The 20022-nt window shown below is 41.1% G+C and overlaps 1 protein-coding gene across 4 annotated transcripts in view; it reads left to right on the top strand.

Annotated features, from left to right (window-relative positions):
* Positions 1-20022, top strand: part of LOC126272139 (voltage-dependent calcium channel subunit alpha-2/delta-3) — a 686714-nt gene that overhangs the window by 549351 nt on the left and 117341 nt on the right. The gene's annotated exons all lie outside the window — the stretch shown is intronic.

Below are 20022 nucleotides of genomic sequence, written 5' to 3'. Positions count from 1 at the left end.
GCACGACTCACGCCCCATCCTCACAGCTTTACTTCTTCCAGTACCTCGTCTCCTACCTTCCAAACTTTACAGAAGCTCTCCTGCGAACCTTGCATAGCTAGCACTCCTGAAAGAAAGGATGTTGTGGAGACATGGCTTAACCACAGCCTGGGAGATGTTTCCAGAATGAGATTTTCACTCTGCAGCGGAGTGTGCGCTGATATGAAGCTTCCTGGCAGATTAAAACTGTGTGGCGGACCCGAGACTCAAACTCGGGACCTTTGCCTTTCATGGGCAAGTGCTGTACCAACTAAGCTACCCAAGCATGACTCACGCTCCGTCCTCACAGTTTTACTTCTGCCAGTACCTCATCCCGAGTTCGAGTCTTGTTCCAGCACACAGTTTTAATCTGCCAGGAAGAAGCCATATCAGCGCACATTCCAGTACAGAGTGAAAATCTCATTCTGCATGCTGAAATAATCTGCACAGTTATGATAACACTGTGTCCTGGATGGCACAATGATTAACGCACCTGCCTAGTAAGCAGGAGACACTAGGTTCAAACCACAGTCTGGTACATGTTGTCACCTGTCTCTGCTGATACCACGTAATGGTCTGATGCAGCTGACATCAGTAATCCCTTCCCCCCCCTTTCCCAAAACCTTCAATTCAATTTAAATTTATTTATTTATTCATCCTTTGACCATTGTCTAGAGCAATATTGGATATGTCAGTATACATAAGCTACAGGTTAAATTACAATTTGAACACATGTATTATTATTATTATTATTATTATACAATAGACCTACACACATATGTAAAATAATTAATGAAATGATAGACAATACAACAATTTTAATATTAATTTAATTTACTACACATAGGCCACCATTTTCAATGTCTGCTACAGTGGATGAAACATAAGAAAAAAAGTTTGAGTTTCTTTTTCATTGACACAATGTGCGTAACAGTTCTAAAGATATTGCTTCAACACTGCAAATTCTTTCTAATTCTTTTGGACTTGTCTCAAAATACACCTTAATACTGTACAAACATGCTGTTTTTAAACACTCTCCTGGTTAGGTATTTAAAACTGGCAGTGCTTTTATATATTTTTTAAACTGCTTGGTAATCTGTTGCATAACAAGCACCTTGTTTTAGTAGGTCTTGTAGTTGAGTACTGCTGATGTGATAGTTATCTTTTACTCTTGTAATGTAATTCTGTAGTTCTCTGTAGAGCATTGGTGTACAGTTTAATATGAGATATATGACAGTTTCAAATATATGTACGTAGATGGTACAGTCATAATTTTATATTCTTTGAATTTGATTTTATAGGACTCTCTTTGTGACTGGCTTCCAATACTACATGCACATTTGCTGCCCTACCTCATATTATACAGTACTATAAATGTGGATGAATTAGTCCATAGTGCATCTTTAACAGAGTATACACATTGAACTGTGTAGGATACTTTCTTCATTAAAACTACATATCTGCTTTTTTTAGGCAATTTTTTACATGATTTTCTCAAGTCATAGGTCTGTCTATTGTCAGTCACACAAACTTGCAACTGTCAGCTTCTGTTAGCAGTGTACACCTAGGTCTGATATTTAGTTTTCTTCATTTCTTGTTCTCTTTGGAAGTATTTCCACATAAGCTGTTTTATTTTCATTTACAAATACAGTGTTTTCACTTAAATATTCAGTTGTCCTTTCTCTGTCCATAATACTTCATGTTTCTGAATCATTGATTGAGTTACTACTTACCATGAAGGATGTATCACCTGCATACGTGATTACATTTTCTTTTACTAATGCTGCCATGTCATTTACTTACAATATAATCATCGGTGAACCAATTATTGAGCCTAGTGCTACCCAATACCATACCACTTGAAAATATAAGTAAAAACTTCCTGGCAGATTAAAAGTATGTGCCAGACTGAGACTCGAACTCGGGAACTTTGCCTTTTGCGGGCAAGTGCTGTGAGGACAGGGCATGAGTTGTGCTTCGGTAGTTCAGATGATGGAGCACTTGCCCGCGAAAGGCAAAGGTCCCGAGTTCAAGTCTCGGTCAGGCACACAGTTTTAATCTGCCAGGAAGTTTCATATCAGGACACACTCTGCTGCAGAGTGAAAATCTCATTTAAGAGTAAAAGATTTCCACCATATTGTTTACACAGTATCTTAATTCTTCAGTTTGTTCTCTGTTTTATATAAATTTGTTTTGCTGTCTTTCTGTGCAGTTTATTTAACAGAGTAGCATGGCATACACAGCCAACGGCTATTGAGAGATCAAAAAATATGCTAAAAACTTTCTTTTGCTCTTCAATAGGTCTCATTATATGTGTCACAAAACTTGTCATGGCTGTTTTTGTAGATTTCTCTTTTCTGAATCCGTACTATGCTTCATCCAGGATATTTTGTTTTTTTCTATGAATTTTATGACTCTGTCTTTAATAGCTGTTTCTACAATTTTTTTTAAGAAGGTGGGTGTTATTGTTATTGGTCTGTAGTTTCAATGACCCCCTTGTTGCTGCCTTTGTAAACTGGCACTACTATAGTCTTTGTCAGACATGTGGGGAAAAGTCCCTTCTCCATTACCAAATTTAATAGTAAAGTCAAAGGCTTAGCTAGATACTGTGTGCAATGTCGGACTACTTTTGCAGATATTCCATTTATCTCCCTTGTCTTTGTTTTTCAGTGATCTGATTGTATTTGTTACATCTGTTGGCAACACAAATAGATATTCTGATATTTCTGGCGAAGTTATAATATTTTTAGTGAATGCTTCATTTTATTTCATAAGCTTTATTTACATAATATTGATTTAAAGTGGAATTCACTTCACATGAATCAGTCATTTCTTTTCCTGGTGCTGAAATACTATGCTCACTTGTCTTATTTTATTCATTCCTGTTTGTGTTTGTATGTGACCAGACGAGACTGCCTTAGGAATATGAGCCGCGATAGGCATGATAAAAAGATTCACACAATCATGGAATTCGGCCATTAAGGCCTTTGTCAGCAGTACACACACACACACACACACACACACACACACACACACACACACACACGCAAGCACAACTTGCACACACATCTGCAGTCTCAGAGAGCTGAAACTACACTGCCTATTGTGTGAATCTTTTTATTGTGCCTATTGCGGCTCAGCATCTCCGCTATATGGTGTGTAGCAACTTTCCTTCTCTCGTATTGTTTGATGTTTATATATCTTGATTTTGCTTACCTCATCTTGCTGTATTCATTCTTCTAATGTCTGTACATTTCATATTCTGCTTGGCTATTACATTTCCTGTATCTTTCCTATCAATCTTTTAAATATTCTCTAGAATTTATGATATCTCTGGTGATCCATTTTTTACTTCATCCAACATTTATCTGTCGACTGGCCTTCAGACAAGCTATGTGTATGTGGCGACTTAAGGTTGAGATGAAAGTTTTCCAGCTTGCTTCCACATAATTGCTGTATGCAGCCTTCCAGTCTTCCAATCCAAGTAACATTTCCAATCTATTGAGATTTCCAGCATTTGTCAACCTACATTCTACAACATTATTTCCAGCTTCAGTTTTCTTATTCTGTATCTCAGTTAATAGACATAGTGATCTGAAGTACCTATATTAATTACATGTACTTTCAGTTTATTTAAAGGTACCTTTGTAAAAACATGATATATTGTTGTATCTGATGATGCAGTGCTCCTTTTTGGCCTATTTACATCCAGCTTCACATTATATGTATTTACGACACCATGAAAACATTTTGTTCAGCTCTCTGTTTCAACATATTTATGTCACCAGCTACTATTAAGTTTGGAAATACTTTAATAGTTTTGTCAAGGAGTACTTTAATAGCTTTGTCAAGTTCTATAAGAAAATCTTTTATTCTATAGCTTGGAGAGTGATCTATACCTAACATTAGACATTTTCCCTCCTGAAAATTTGTTGGACTTGATGCTCGAGAAAATTAAATCTTACACACAATAGTTAAAAGACAAATTGGGAAATCAGTTATGGAATGTGAGGACTTTGTTATTAAAGAAAACAGCCAAGTAATAAATGATAGCAGTTCGGCAGCCAACATATTTAATACTATTTTTTGTTGATTGTGTTTTATAAAATTTATTCTTTATTGTGTGACTGGTTTCAGTCAAAGAACATTTTGCATTTCCTATTGTACACATCATGGATACAGGATGGGTAGATCACATAACTAATGAGGAAGTATTGAATAGGATGGGGGAGAAGAGAAGTTTGTGGCACAACTTGACCAGAAGAAGGGATCGGTTGGTAGGACATGTTCTGAGGCATCAAGGGCTCACCAACTTAGTATTGGAGGGCAGCGTGGAGGGTAAAAATCATAGAGGGAGACCAAGAAATGAATACACTAAGCAGATTCAGAAGGATGTAGGTTGCAGTAGGTACTGGGAGATGAAGAAGCTTGCACAGGATACAGTAGCATGGAGAGCTGCATCAAACCAGTCTCAGGACTGAAGACCACCACCACAACAACAACAACATGGATACAGGAAATTTTCGTTGAAGCAACTCAGAAGATTGACATGGAAAGTTCAAGGTATAAAGCAATAGAATGTATTCGAGAAGCAATGGCTCATATATACAGTCAAATTACAATTACCCCATGCTCTGCTAAAGAAATTAAGAATAGAGTTACCTCACTTGAAACCAAAAATTCTCACAGAGTTGGCAGTATCTCAAGTAAAGTGCTAATATCCTCATCTTCAAATGTTCAGTCACATATATAACACATCGCTATCATGAGGGATATTTCCTTGGAGACTAAAATATGCTACTGTCAGATTCCTTTAAAGAAAGCTCGTAAGACAATGATAAATGTTTACCAACCAGTCTCATTAATTACCTCTTTCTTGAAAGTACTGGGAACAAAATACATGTACAAGAACCACAACACCCCTCTCAAAATAAGATACTTAGTTTTAATTTGGATTTCAAAAGAATCTCTCCAAATGATGTGCTGTTTTTCAGTTCACAAATTAAATACTACAAAATCTTAATGATAAAATGCTGCCAAATTATATTTTCAGTGACTTATTTAAAGAATTTCATTGTGTTTTTCACAGTGTTGTCCTATATGTGTTAAAATATTATGGTATCAAGGATGGATCTTGCTGGTATCTGGTTTTCGTCCTGCCTGATTAAAATAATGCAGTGTGTTCCATTACAAAATTTGGGGAGTGTACATATTGAAGCAGAATCATCAAAATGGGAAATAATCACTACAGGTGTACCACAGGAATCGATATTGGTTCCTCTCCTGTTCTTGTTGCACATGACAGATCTAACATCTGTTATCCAAAGAACAGAAATAGTTCTCTTTGCTGACAATGCAGATATTATAATCAGGCATAATAAGGTAATTTCAGAATTTCTAAATGTGAAAAATATTTTCATGAATAATAATAACTGGTTCTCTCCAAATGGACTGTCATTGAATTTAGGTAAAACACGGTTCATGCAATTCAGTAGTGCATGAGGCCTGACCCACCTTTACATGATACTGCATAAGGGGAAATCAATAAACAAACAAAATTTCTAATTCCTTAAGTACTTATATTAGTTAATAGAAATCTAAATTGCAAGTCATGTGTTACATATCTTCTTAAATTTTTAAGCTCCACAACTTTTGCATTGCGGATAATATAATTTTTTGGAGATAAAAATTTCAAAAAGTTGACTTACTTTCCCTTGTATATTCACCAATGGCTTATCACATCTTACTGTGGCTTAACTCATTACTGAGGGAAAATGTTTTCACTGTACAGAATCGAATATTAGGAATAATATATGGCGTCAACTCTGAAACTTCTGTAGACTGCTCTAAACATTTTGGCATGGACAACAGCCATGAATACATTTACTCTCTTATGAAGTGGAGTGCCAACAATCAAGCCTAGTTTGAAAACAACAGTAACATTCATAAATATAATGCTAGAATGAACAATTATTTACATTATACATCACTCATTGTTAGTGTGACCCAGAAAGGATTTTATATTAGTGATGTAAAGAATTTAATCTCTGTATATCTAAATTGAAGTTATTTGCTCATGTCCATCTGTATATGCAGGCTAATTTCAGGAACTGTAGTAGGGCGTTTGATTCACGAGGATGTTTTTGTGTATAATTTATAAATATTTTTTACAAATTGTCTGAAGTATTCATGAATTAAAGTTAAGTCATAAAAATGATGTCATTGCCACCTATCAAACAGCCCCCATAACTTGAGAGAGCAGGATGCCTCAAGAACACAGCTAGTGGGACCTCATTTACATCAGTTGGTGTGGTCTAGCCTCAAGAGCACAGCAAGCAGGAACTAATTTACATCAGTTGTGGTGGTCTAAATGCAGAGTGCAAGGCTGGGAACCAAAAGGCTGTGCAATTGAATCCCAGTTGGGTCACTTGTTTTTACTCTGCCTTTTAACCTAGCATTCACCTCACAATAATGTCGAGATATGCATTTTGAAATGTGAGAGCAGTTTCAGACTGCCAGTTTCTGTGCCCCTCAGATTATCAGTTGCAATTCACACTCTTAATTCAGTACATATTCTTTGAACTACAGAGACTGAGTTACTCAATTGTGAAGTATCATAATAAGTGTGACAAACAACAAAAATATAACCACCTTGTCATCAGGATGTGATGTGTGGCATTATCTGCTCGTTCTATAATAGATAGGTGTGTGGATAATTAGTGATCATGATAATTACATTTTGTGTTGTAATAATATAAGGTTTTAATTTACTAATGGTGCCATTCTGTTGTAGTGATTACTTTGTTTAACAGTGTGCTAGATATTTATGAAAATGAACTTGAACTTCAAGGCACTATTTGACTGATGTGCTGTATACCTGCACAGTGGTTTACAGAATTTAATTTAAAATTCTCAGGTTTATTAGGTGCTGTATTTCCCTAATTTATTCAATTTATTAATTATTGTTTTTTTTTGGTGGGGTGGGGGTGGGGGGGTGGGGGGGGGGGGTAGTCAAATGCACTATCTGATTTGAAAAGCCAGCAAAAATATAACATCAGATCTGGGAAATAAATGAGCTCTGAAATAACTATAGACAGCCACCAGTTACTTCTGAATATCTTTCTTCATCACAGTCACATTGTTTCACATCCATAATGGATGAAAGTTTTAGTTTCAGATAGGTCAAAACTTTTAAGTATGAATAATTTCCTAATTAATGGATTATTGAAGGAAACTGAGAAGAGTTAAATTAGGGCTGTCTGGTGAGCCAGGGTTTACTGAGAATAAACAGTTATTAGTTTATAACATTTTCACACGAAATTGGCATGGGAAAAACTTCAATTACAGATTTATGTTAAAGGAAATTTTTTTATGAACAACTAACTATGCTTTTGAGATTAGCAGCATTCAAATAACTTAGTGAACTATGATTTTTAATAAAGGACTGACCAGATATGAATCCTGACATTTCAGGTAAACTAGATATGTCTGTATTGGTCTAAAAAAACATTTATGTAAAAGGACTGGAATGGTGGTGAGTGGAGTAATTCTGTATTGCTATGTTCACAACCTGATGCAGAATTGTATAGTGAGCGCACAGTGGGTGATGAAGCAACCAAATCAGCACAATAAAATTAAAATTTGGATCCCTGAATTTTTATAGAAACATAAAACATTTCGTATAGTGCACTTGCCACTCTTGGTAGACAATGTTCACTGGCAGTTCCGTGCAATTTGAAAGAAAATTGCAAAATAGGACACCAACTAACAATGAGCAATATCAGCTGAAGGAATTTATCTTATTTGTTTCAGCCCCAGGTATAAAGTTGAGAGCTTTGGCAGTTTCTAGTCAAACATCATTTTTTGTTCTGAATTTTATGTTGTGGATCTCTTGAATCTCACAATCAGTGGATAAATCTACATTCTTTTATTAACTTCATTATATTCCCTGCTAGCCCCTCCATCACTCACATGGCTCATGTTTGGTAGTAAAGCTCTCTGTGCTGGTTACACAGAGGTGAGCACTGAAGCGGAGAATGTGAAAACTTCTTTTGCAAATTCACTGAAAAACAACAGCAAATATGGTCAAGCATATGCAGATGCAAACCAAGAGAATGCTTGTTCACTTATGCTTTTCCATTTTTGTCTTATCAACTCATTCTGTTTTTCAGTGTGCTGTAAATTTGTTTCTTTCCAATTCAGTGTAGAGTGTAGTACCTCCTCAGCAGCTACTCAGCTACGCATCTAATTTTCAACATTTGTCTGTGCCACCACATTTCAAAAGCATCTACTCTCTTCTTGTCTGAATTGCATATGGTTCATGTTGAACTTCCATGAAAGGCTACACCAGACAAATATTTTCAAAAAGTTTACCACAATAGACTGTAATTTTAAAATATGGGTTTGAGCAGGCACTGCTACAGATATTCATGCTGTTATAGGTCTGAAGGAGCATCTATGAAGGTTTGTAGACCTGAGGGAGATGTTTGGGTCAGTTATACCAAACAATACTCCCATTTTACAGTAATTCATTTCTTCACATCTTTACACAAGCAAGGCTTACACATATCTAACATGGCGATACTCAGATCGATACTGGTGTCGACCTCATCGGCGCTACATAACCCCCCACCCCCCCTCTCCATGCTATACAGAGTACTCTTGAGAGGCTGGCAGGGCAGGGGGGGGGGGGGGGGGGAGCTATGGCGTCGGCAGGGGTGGTCTGTGGGGGCTGGACCAAGGTCAGCTCGACAGCATCGTTGGTGAGCTGTGTCGGTAGGTGTCGTGAAGGAAGGTCCAGCCACCTGGAAGTCGTCAAAGCACACCGGGTGTCATGCGGCGACAGGCAGGCTGTCGGTTTCCAGGCCGAATGGAGCAACGACGACGCTGTCTCCGGTGGGTGTGGTGAACACACAAAGCATGTACAGGTCGACGTCGGGCGAGAGGAGAACACATTTCACCAGGTGGCAGGGAATGTGGAGGTTGTGTGATGAGCACCGTATGAAGGGAAACAGGTGACGAACAGTGTATCATCACTTAGTATTATAGAGTTGTCATGGGTTATGTCCGGGGGAGGAGGGAAGGGGGGGGGGGGGGACAGGCACAAACACCTTGAGTGAGGGCATGTTCACACAGGGGCGAGGCAGGCGACAAGGGAGAGGCCGAAGGAGCCAGCGAAGGGCCTGGTGGCGTGGGCATGATTGTAGGTAAGCTCGACATGGGGAGCATGGGGTCACTCGACAGAGTGCGTGAGACCAGAGTAGAGGGCAAGGTTGGAGGGGAGCTCGACGATTGGAGCTGCAAGTCACTCGACCAAGTGTGTAAGTCCGACGTGGAGGGAGTGGTCGCAGAGTCGTGAGCCACAACAGTGAGTGGTGTGGTCGTGTCCTGAAGGTGGGTAGAAGCGGGCTCAACATGAGCGTGCTTAAGTCTGTTGAGAGAGACTGTAACAGCAAAATCTTTTATCTGGATGTCACAGGTGCTGGCTGAGAGCCGGAGAACTCGGTACGGGCCTTTATATGGAGGTTGGAGGGGATCACGGACAGTGTCATCTTGGAACATGATTTACTCGCTATTGTCCAGATATTTCAGGTCGTGAACATTAGGGCGGGACTGACTGGCAGGCAGAGGGATCTGGGGGTTGATGAAGTGGCGTCTGACGTGGTCCGCGAAGGAAGGTAAGTCAGGCTGAGGGAGAGAAGCCGAAGGGCTCACAAGTTCGCCAGGGAGAACAATGTCCTGTCCGTATAAAAAACTTGGCTAGTGTGCCTTTGAGGTCTTCCTTATAGATCGCACGAATGCCGAGTAGCACAAGGGGAAGGGCCTCCGTCCATAGAGAGTCGTGGCATCGAAGAGCCGCCTTGAAACTGAGGTGCCAACGCTCAACTAGCCCATTACTTTGCAGGTGATATGCTGTGGTATGGAAGCGCCAGATGCCGCAAATGTTATAAATCTCGTTTAACAGGGCCGACTCAAATTGTCTGCCCTGGTCAGTTGTGATGATAGCTGGACATCCGAAACGCGATACCCATGACTCGACGAAAGCTTGAGCAACAGTTTCTGCCATGATAATGATATTGGGGAGGGGGACATCCTCGACCCAGTTAGTTGTTTGGTCGATAGACGAGATAACATAACAAAAGCCGTTAGAGGGGGGTAAGGGCCGACAATGTCAATATGAATATGTTGGAAACGCCCAGGAAGGATCGAAAAGGCACTGGGGTGGGGGGGAGGGGGGGGGGTGGTTGAATTGTGCTCGTGTACTTTGCAGCATTGGCACGCGACGCAGGAGCCTGCCCATTGCTGGCAGTCCTTGTTGACATTTATCCACACAAACACTCCGCTACGAGGCGGGAAGACACACAAACACCAAGGTGGGGTAAATTATGTAGTGCATTGAAGACAGCTCGACAGAGCGTGGTTGGGAAGAGGGGACGTAACATGCCCGTACTGTTGTCGCACCAGATCTCACCAGAAATGTCAGGGAAGGTGGTGCGGACGAAATGTAGTGAAGACGTAGAGTCTGAAATCAGGTTTTGCGTGTCCTTGTCAGCAGGTTGGAGGTTAGGCTGTTCAGAGAGGTCTAACTGTGAATGAATGGTGTCGACTCGTGAATAGAAATCAGCAACTATATTGTCAGCGCCCTTTATGTATCTGAAATCGGTGGTGAACTCAGATATGAAGTCCATGTATCTGAAGTGGAAAGGAGGTGGGTCAGCTGGTGGGTTTGTAATGGCCTCAGCCAGGGGTTTGTGGTCTGTTAAAACATAGAAAGGGCATCCCTCAATGTCAGTCCTAAAATGCTTGATCACTTCGTCGACCACGAGCAACTCTCTTTCAAGCGCGGAATATTTTACTTGTGCATTCATGAGCTTGCGCGAGAAGAACTGCAGAGGCGAAGTTTGGCCGTCAACTGTCTAACTAAGAACAATGCCGATGGCAGTATTGCTGGTGTCTGTGGTGATGAAAAGCTGCGCATTGGGATGAGGATGCGCGATGGTACGGGCCTCAGCAAGAAGATTTTTGAGGGCAGAGAAAGAGGCAGTCATAGCAGGGGTCCTTGAAACGGGCTGAGATCCAGAAGTCTTGATGCCTGCCAAGGCGTCCATTAGCAGAGCCTAAATCTCCGCAGCCTGAGGTAGATGATGGTGATAATAATTAACCGTCCCCAGAAAGCGCCGGAGCTCTTTGAATGACGAAGGTCTGGGTAGGTTTACTATTGTTTGTACTTTCTCAGGCGGCGGTGAAATGCCGTTAGCAGAGAGTGTTGATAACAGTTTCCACATGTCGAATGTTGTCCTCGATGGAGGAGCTGAACACAAGAATGTCATCAAGATATGCAAAGCAGAATTTTAGTTTGAATAGCACTTCATTGATAAAGCATTGCCAGATCTGGATTGGGTTTTTCAGACCAAAGGGCATGAATCGAAACTGAAATAATCCGATTGAGGTGGTGATTGCTATCTTCTTGATGTCTTCAGAAGCCATGGGGATCTGACGGTAGGCCCATTTGCAATCAATGACAGAGAACGTGGTCGCACCTGCAAGGGAACTGGTAAAGTCAGCAATGTTGGATATGGGGTAGGTGTCCATAATTGTTCGTGCGTTTAGTCGACGGTAGGATGCGCACTTGCACCAGGACACATCTTTCTTGGGTGTCATATGAATGAGCGTAAACCAGCTACTGGCCGAGGGCTCAATGACGCCAGAGCTCAGTAGTTCAGAAATACCATTTTTAAGGTCGGATAGGTGCTTGGGACAAAGTCGATGTGGTTTACTGTAGATTGGGGGGTCTGGCATGAGGCGAAGCTTGTGAACCGTGCCATTGGTGGTGATGAAAATGTTGCCGGCAGCATGGGAGGCGGTTTGTTTACAATGTGTGGCGGGCGGGGCAGGCGAGGCAAGGTTGTGGTGTTCGGAGCCACTCGGCGGATCCGACGGGAGCCATGGCAGCGAAGTGTACCAGGAGTCAACGTGACAGGATGGCCGCCGGCCCGAAGCAGTGGCACCATGGTCGGGAGAGCTCCATAGAGCTCATGAAGCATTAGTGAGTCCATTGTCCGAGGGGACGGCCTATTGCAGCATGGTCGCGGGCAAAATGCATTGCGCGAGTGCACTGTTTGTGTTGTCAGTGGCGGTCACATGGCGTCACGCAGGAACCAAAGTTGCATTGTTTGAGGTGCCGTCCATGAGGGGCGGGGTAGGACCTGACAGTTCGGCAACATGTGACACTCGTCGCACATGCACACTTGTGTCCAGCCAGGTGTTAAACGCTGCCGTGTTAGGAGGGTGTGGCCCTGCAGAACGGTCAGTACAAGTTGTGGCAGTCTTGATAGCACAGTTGCGAGGGATAATAGGAGGTAAACACACAGAGGCTCAATTGCTGGGATTGCAAGCAGATTCGGTGAACTTCCTGATCTTCTATTCTCCTTGCTGTAGTGTCTGTAATTTATTTGCTGCATTGGAGAGCTGGAGCTGTGTTTCGCGGAGCCGGAGGGAGATCTCGAAGTTTTCCTTGCGTAGGCGAGCCACGTGTTCAAGCTCGACAAGGCACTTATGCGTCGTTTCTTGTAACGTCGTCGACAGAGACAACTATGTATGGATGAGATGAGCCCAGACCGATGTGTCACGGGGTGGGTTGCTCGATGGAGCACAGGGGAAGTGAGTCTTGGACAGATGGTGAAACACAGTGTTTCGCACTAGGTCCGGTGAAAGTTTGTGGTGTCACAAGAAGTCAATGCCTAATATAGGTTCGTCAATTTCGCACACAAAAAGTCCACTCGAGTTTGCAGTTTGCGGAGAGTGAGACAGTGTGTGAAGTTGAATCCGAGCATTGTAGTTTAGTTGAATTCATGGCTTGCAGTGAAGTATGATGAGGGCGGATGTTCGACAATGCTAAGGATGTGGGCAGCAGTGAAACATCGGCGCCTGTGTCCGCTAGGAAAATGTGTCCAGACGACATGTCTTTAATGTAAAGTTGTTCACAATTACCCGGTTGTTCAAGGACGGAATGTAGTACTGTGGGGAGCCTGTCATGTTGTGTGCAGGAGGCATTTGGGAAGTAGCAGGGTGGTCTGCAGTTCCGTGCCACCTCACCAAACTGAGTGTGGAAGTAACGGTATGGGTGGTGCAGTTGAATTTCCTGCGGAACGTTCGTTGCCAGTGGCAGTGGCCAAGGTTCAGTGGTCACAGCAGGCTCAGTTGCAGGAGAGGGCGTGACTGTGGGTGGAGCTGGTGACGTCCCAGTTGCTTGCTTACTGCTTTCTGGATCAAACGGAATGGTTGGCACAGTGCGGCCCCAGCCGCGTCCGGCCGCAGGACGATGAGCATGAACCTGGGACTTGTCAGGTAGGCAGTGGCTGGCGAAATAGAGTAGCGATGCATCGTGTAGCTTGTCAGCAGTTGTCACTGTTTGCTTGACAGGTTTGGGATACCTCTGAGCCAGAGCAAAGCGGATGTGAGGAGATAGTTGATCTGACCAGATGGTGAGGAGAGCTGTATCAGAGAGTAGATTAGCACTCACCAGGGCGCATAGCCGTCTCCATAGTTGGGAAGGTCTGTCATTGCCTAGGTGCTCGACGTGGAGCACTTGCTGTATTGCTGCCTCAGTTGAGCATGCGAGCCGAAATAGAACTGTCTCTTTGGCTAGAGTGTACCAGGTAGATGAGTCCAGGGTGTCGACTAGGTCAGCAATCAATCACAGAAACCTGGCTGACTGGTCGAGTTTGTAATGGTTGAACACTTCATCCGCAATTTTGAACCAGGTTGTTGCTCTGTCGGGATTAAACGTCGGCAGCATCTGTAAGCGTTGTATAATGTTCGGAAGAACAGGTTGAGTTGAATACGTTGGGGCACTGCCTGAAACTAGCTGTTGTTGCTGTAGTACTCCAGGCGAGTGTGCCTCGATCACAAAATGTGGCGTAAGACGTTGGGCCGAAATCATTGTTCGAATGTTGTGTCGAATTAATACACGCGAACATAAACGATGCAGAGGCCGCGGACACAGTAAAATGATGAAAATGGAAGACGTCACAACTCGGGGTCACCAGTGAGGGAGACGTTCGGGTCAGTTACACCAAACAATACTCCCATTTTACAGTAGTTCATTTATTCACATCTTTACACAAGCAAGGCTTATACAGAACTAACATGGCGCAGCTGCACAAAGATAATGTTTAGCTTAGTTCAAAGACGATACTCAGATCGATACTGGTGTCGACCTCATCAGCGCCACAGACCCTTTCCTGCACAACCAGACTTATGAGGAGATTTATTCAAATCATCCGTGTCCCAGTATGATACCTGATCCATCAGTTGTTGTCACACATCAAGAAAGGTTGCTGACACCATGTGTGCTGAGTTGTGGGATGTGACAGCTGATTTTGGGACAGGGCAGCTGATAATGTGTGATCGACAAGTAGTTCGTTCAAAGCAGGTGTTACTAGCTCATTGAAGTCCGGTTGTGGTCGCACAGTTGTGGGTAATGATCGAGGTGTTCTCTGAAAGACCAGTGATTAAACAACTGGTGACCAGCAGGAAAATGTGTACATTCATTATGCAACCTCAAGATGGGTTAGCTTGCTGCAAGCCAGGTTTCATGAAAAGTAGCTCAGAGTTAATGGACATCCTGATGCCCGTGATTGACAGTGAGGGCATACCCTGTTCTGGTGGTGCATTAGGCTACCTGAAACTGTTATGATAAAATGTAATAGGCTCATTACTGTTCTTGTTCCACATTAACATAATTGATCATTTTAATTGCAATTTTAAGGTTTTTGCAGATGACATAGCTACCTTCAAGGAAGTTCTGTATGGTAAAAACCGCAGTAACATCCAGTTAGATCTTGACAAAATAATAAACTGGTGGAGTGTTTGACACCCAGCTCTCTCATTGTACACAAATGCAAAGTTATGCACTTCACAAATTTAAAAGCATGATGTCCTTAGACTACAGAATTAGTGAGTTGCAACTAGAGGTCATCATCATGTTGTATAAATATTTGAAAGGATTTGTGGAGATATGTGGAACAACCATATAGACTTAGTTACCAGCAAAGTAAATAGCAAGCTATGATTCAGTGTTAGACTGCTGGAAGTTTGCAGTTTGTCTACAAAAGAAATTGTTTGCAAAACATGTGTTAACCCATATATGAAGACTTCTCAATGCATGGAACCCATATCTGGTTGGACTAACAAAAGGCATAGAGAATGCACAAAGAAGAACGAATTGTCAAAGGCTTTTTTGGCCGATGATGCACTTTAACAGGTATATTAAAGAACATTAATGAATTGCTGTTCATAGAAAGACACCATACATCTCATGAGAAATTGCGTAGAAAACTTCAGCAAATGTGGAGAAACAATGATAACTCTTCAGCTCTGTATATACGTATGCAGATAAAATTAGGCAAATAACAACTCACAAAGAAGTGTACTAGTAGTCATTCTCCCCATGCTCTATCCATGAATGGAATGCAAAGAAATCTTAAAATATGTGGAATTGGGAGAAACTTTAATTTATGGTACAATAAAAGTTATCCTCTACCATGCAGTTCACTCTGATTTGCATATTACGGACTTAGACGTAGATGTCATTCCTGATGTTGGTGCCTGTAGCATCCCAGTGAAAATGACTGTACAAGAAAGCCAAGGTAGACAGTTATTACTGTAAACAGTTTATAGTGGTGCCATGCTGCAAACAGGGGAACACCTGCAGTTTCACTCCATGATGGCAGCCATTGATTGTCCAGGTTCAGAAGGCATTCAGAATGGCAGCTAAACTCCTAGCTGTGGTCTGTATGGCATACCATTTCTTGCGAGAAAGTCCATACGAGTCATTCACCCTCACCATTAATTAAAAGGTGAAACATTACCAATGAATGAAGATGGTTCCATTGCCTGCAGAGAAATCATGTTCTAAATTTATTGATGAGCCCTAGTGAAATGTCTGTAATGGTAGTGACTAATGGTTTTTGTTTGTCACTTCTGTAGTTGCAGCTTAGGAGTAGAATGAAGAAAGATGGTGATTTAACAAGACAGTGCAGATGAGAACATAAGAGACAGAGCACAAGTTTAGATTGGCAAAGTATGAGAAGAAAATTAGTGTTGTACTGCCATCTTCCTTGGTGCTGCTGTAGCGTACACATTTAACACACAACATTAGCTGAAGAATGCACCCACAACCATCAACCACATGTTGTGCAGGAAAGGGTCTAGAAATCTTTGTAGGGTCTCCTTCGGAGCTAGTAACAGCATGAATATCTGATGCAGTGCTTGCTGAAACCAATATTTTAAAATTATAGTCTGTCTGTGTTAAACAGTTCTTAAAGTATTTATCTGGTGTAGTCTTATATGGAAGTTCAACATGAACCATAAGCAGTTAAGACAAGAGGAGAATAGATGCTTTTGAAATATGGTGATACAGATGAATGTTGAAGATTAGATGGATAGTTGAGTAGCTGTTGAGAAGGTACTAAATTGAATTGAAGAGAAAGTAAATTTAAGGCACACTGAAACACGGAATGAGTTGATAAGATATGTCATGAGTCATCAAGGAATCACAAATTAGGTAATGGAGGGAAGTGTGCAGATTAAAGTGTTTGTAGTTCCTGCGTCATATGCATACCTATACACCATAATTTTGATGAACTGTATGTTGCATTTTGACTGTGGTTTTGACCAATACTTTTTTTTGTCATCAGTCTACTGACTGGTTTGATGCGGCCCGCCACGAATTCCTTTCCTGTGCTAATCTCTTCATCTCAGAGTAGCACTTGCAACCTACGTCCTCAATTATTTGCTTGATGTATTCCAATCTCTGTCTTCCTCTACAGTTTTTGCCCTCTACACCTCCCTCTAGTAACATGAAAGTCATTCCCTCATGTCTTAGCAGATGTCCTATCATCCTGTCCCTTCTCCTTATCAGTGTTTTCCATATATTCCTTTCCTCTCCGATTCTGCGTAGAACCTCTTCATTCCTTACCTTATCAGTCCACCTAATTTTCAACATTCGTCTATAGCACCACATCTCAAATGCTTTGATTCTCTTCTGTTCCGATTTTCCCACAGTCCATGTTTCACTACCATACAATGCTGTACTCCAGACATACATCCTCAGCAATTTCTTCCTCAAATTAAGGCCGGTATTTGATATTAGTAGACTTCTCTTGGCCAGAAATGCCTTTTTTGCCATAGCGAGTCTCCTTTTGATGTCCTCCTTGCTCCGTCCTGCCTAGGTAGCAGAATTCCTTAACTTCATTGACTTCGTGACCATCAATCCTGATGTTAAGTTTCTCGCTGTTCTCATTTCTACTACTTCTCATTACCTTCATCGTTCTCCAATTTACTCTCAAACCATACTGTGTACTCATTAGACTGTTCATTCCATTCAGCATATCATTTAATTCTTCTTCACTTTCCCTCAGGATAGCAATGTCATCAGCGAATCGTATCATTGATATCCTTTCACCTTGTATTTTAATTCCACTCCTGAACCTTTCTTTTATTTCCATCATTGCTTCCTCAATGTACAGATTGAAGAGTAGGGGCGAAGGGCTACAGCCTTGTCTTACACCCTTCATAATACGAGCACTTCATTCTTGATCGTCCACTCTTATTATTCCCTCTTGGTTGCTGTACATATTGTATATGACCCGTCTCTCCATATAGCTTACCCCAACTTTTTTCAGAATCTCGAACAGCTTGCACCATTTTAAATTGTCAAACGCTTTTTCCAGGTCGACAAATCCTATGAACGTGTCTTGATTTTTCTTTAGCCTTGCTTCCGTTATTAGCTGTCATGTCAGAATTGCCTCTCTCGTGCCTTTACTTTTCCTAAAGCCAAACTGATTGTCACCTAGCGCATTATCAATTTTCTTTTCCATTCTTCTGTATATTATTCTTGTAAGCAGCTTCGATGCGTGAGCTGTTAAGCTGATTGTGCGGTAATTCTCACACTTGTCAGCTCTTGCCGTCTTCGGAATTGTGTGGATGATGCTTTTCCGAAAGTCAGATGGTATGTCGCCAGACTCATATATTCTACACACCAACATGAATAGTCGTTTTGTTGCCAATTCCCCTAATGATTTTAGAAATTCTAATGGAATGTTATCTATCCCTTCTGCCTTATTTGACCATAAGTCCTCCAAAGCTCTTTTAAATTCTGATTCTAATACTGGATCCCCTATCTCTTCTAAATCGACTCCTGTTTCTTCTTCTATCACATCAGACAAATCTTCACCCTCAGAGGCTTTCAATGTATTCTTTCCAGCTATCTGCTCTCTCCTCTGCATTTAACAGTGTAATTCCCGTTGCACTCTTAATGTTACCACCGTTGTTTTTAATGTCACCAAAGGTTGTTTTGACTTTCCTGTATGCTGAGTCTGTCCTTCCGACAATCATATCTTTTTCGATGTCTTCACATTTTTCCTGTAGCCATTTCGTCTTAGCTTCCCTGCACTTCCTATTTATTTCATTCCTCAGCGACTTGTATTTCTGTATTCCTGATTTTCCCGGAACAAGTTTGTACTTCCTCCTTTCATCAATCAACTGAAGTATTTCTTGTTACCCATGGTTTCTTCACAGCTACCTTCTTTGTACCTATGTTTTCCTTCCCAACTTCTGTGATGGCCCTTTTTAGAGATGTCCCTTCCTCTTCAACTGTGCTGCCTACTGCGCTATTCCTTATTACTGTATCTATAGCGTTAGAGAACTTCAAACGTATCTCGTCATTCCTTAGAACTTCCGTATCCCACTTCTTTGCGTATTGATTCTTCCTGACTAATGTCTTGAACTTCAGCCTACTCTTCATCACTACTATATTGTGATCTGAGTCTATATCTGCTCCTGGGTACGCCTTACAATCCAGTATCTGATTTCGGAATCTCTGTCTCACCATGATGTAATCTAATTGAAATCTTTCCGTATATCCCGGCCTTTTCCAAGTATACCTCCTACTCTTGTGATTCTGGAACAGGGTATTCACTATTACTAGCTGAAACTTGTTACAGAACTCAATTAGTCTTTCTCCTCTTTTTATGTATGATGAAACACAGTGTTGAGCACTTTCCAATAGCCTTTTTCTTTTTTTTTCTGTTAGAAAACAGATATTTAGAGGAAAAAAGCTAGTTAATCAGACTGGATCTAGCTAGCAAACTATTCCTCCCATTTTGGAGCCCTTTATTCAGTTTCCTACACTGTTTAATATGCTATTTTCCATTTAGCGTTATGGATAATTCATTATTGTTTTTGTGATTATTTTTCATGTATTACGTATTTTTAATCATGTTGTGTGGTCTTCTGTCAAAAGACTGATTTGCTGCAGCTCTCCGTCACGCTAGTTTTAATCATATTTGCATAGGAACTATGCTGTAGTTATGCATTCTAATTTGAACTACGGTTACAAAAAACCCAATAGTATAAGGATTGGTGTGAACTTATTTAATATTAGTATTGTGTGTGTGTGTGTGTGTGTGTGTGTGTGTGTGTGTGTGTGTGTGTGTGTGTGTCAGCCAGGATCATGCTGAAATTTGTCTAAATTTAGTATTTTATTCTTCAAAAGGTTCTTTGATGTTGTTTGTCTGTTTCTTATTTTTGTAGTCCACACTATTGTTGGTTTCTTTTTCCAGAAGGACTGGAATATTTGCTTGTTTAGCACATTCTCATTTATTATGGAGAGTTGCCCAAAGAAGATTAGCCTTTACTTTGCCCATTACTTGTGATATTTTCTCTATATCTTTGTAAATTGCCTCATTACCTTTCTTTTTCTGGTCATGTGCAGTTTGTATTGCAACCAGTATTTTTGTAGTGCTCTGCCTCTTAAGTGCCTCTATTCTGTCCAGCTTATAATTCGTTGTTAACTATTCACATACATATAAACATTCTGGTCTTACCATTGTGGTACAGTGCTTTAATTTTGCTTTTCTAGATATGCATTTCTTGTGCAGATATTTTTTTCAAACCACATATTCTTTTCATTGTATTAACTCTTGCATCTATTGGTCTATT

The sequence above is a fragment of the Schistocerca gregaria genome, chromosome 5 (genome assembly GCF_023897955.1).
Source record: "Schistocerca gregaria isolate iqSchGreg1 chromosome 5, iqSchGreg1.2, whole genome shotgun sequence".
In the NCBI taxonomy this organism is placed as follows: domain Eukaryota; kingdom Metazoa; phylum Arthropoda; class Insecta; order Orthoptera; family Acrididae; genus Schistocerca; species Schistocerca gregaria.
This window is presented reverse-complemented; position numbering and strand designations above follow the sequence as displayed.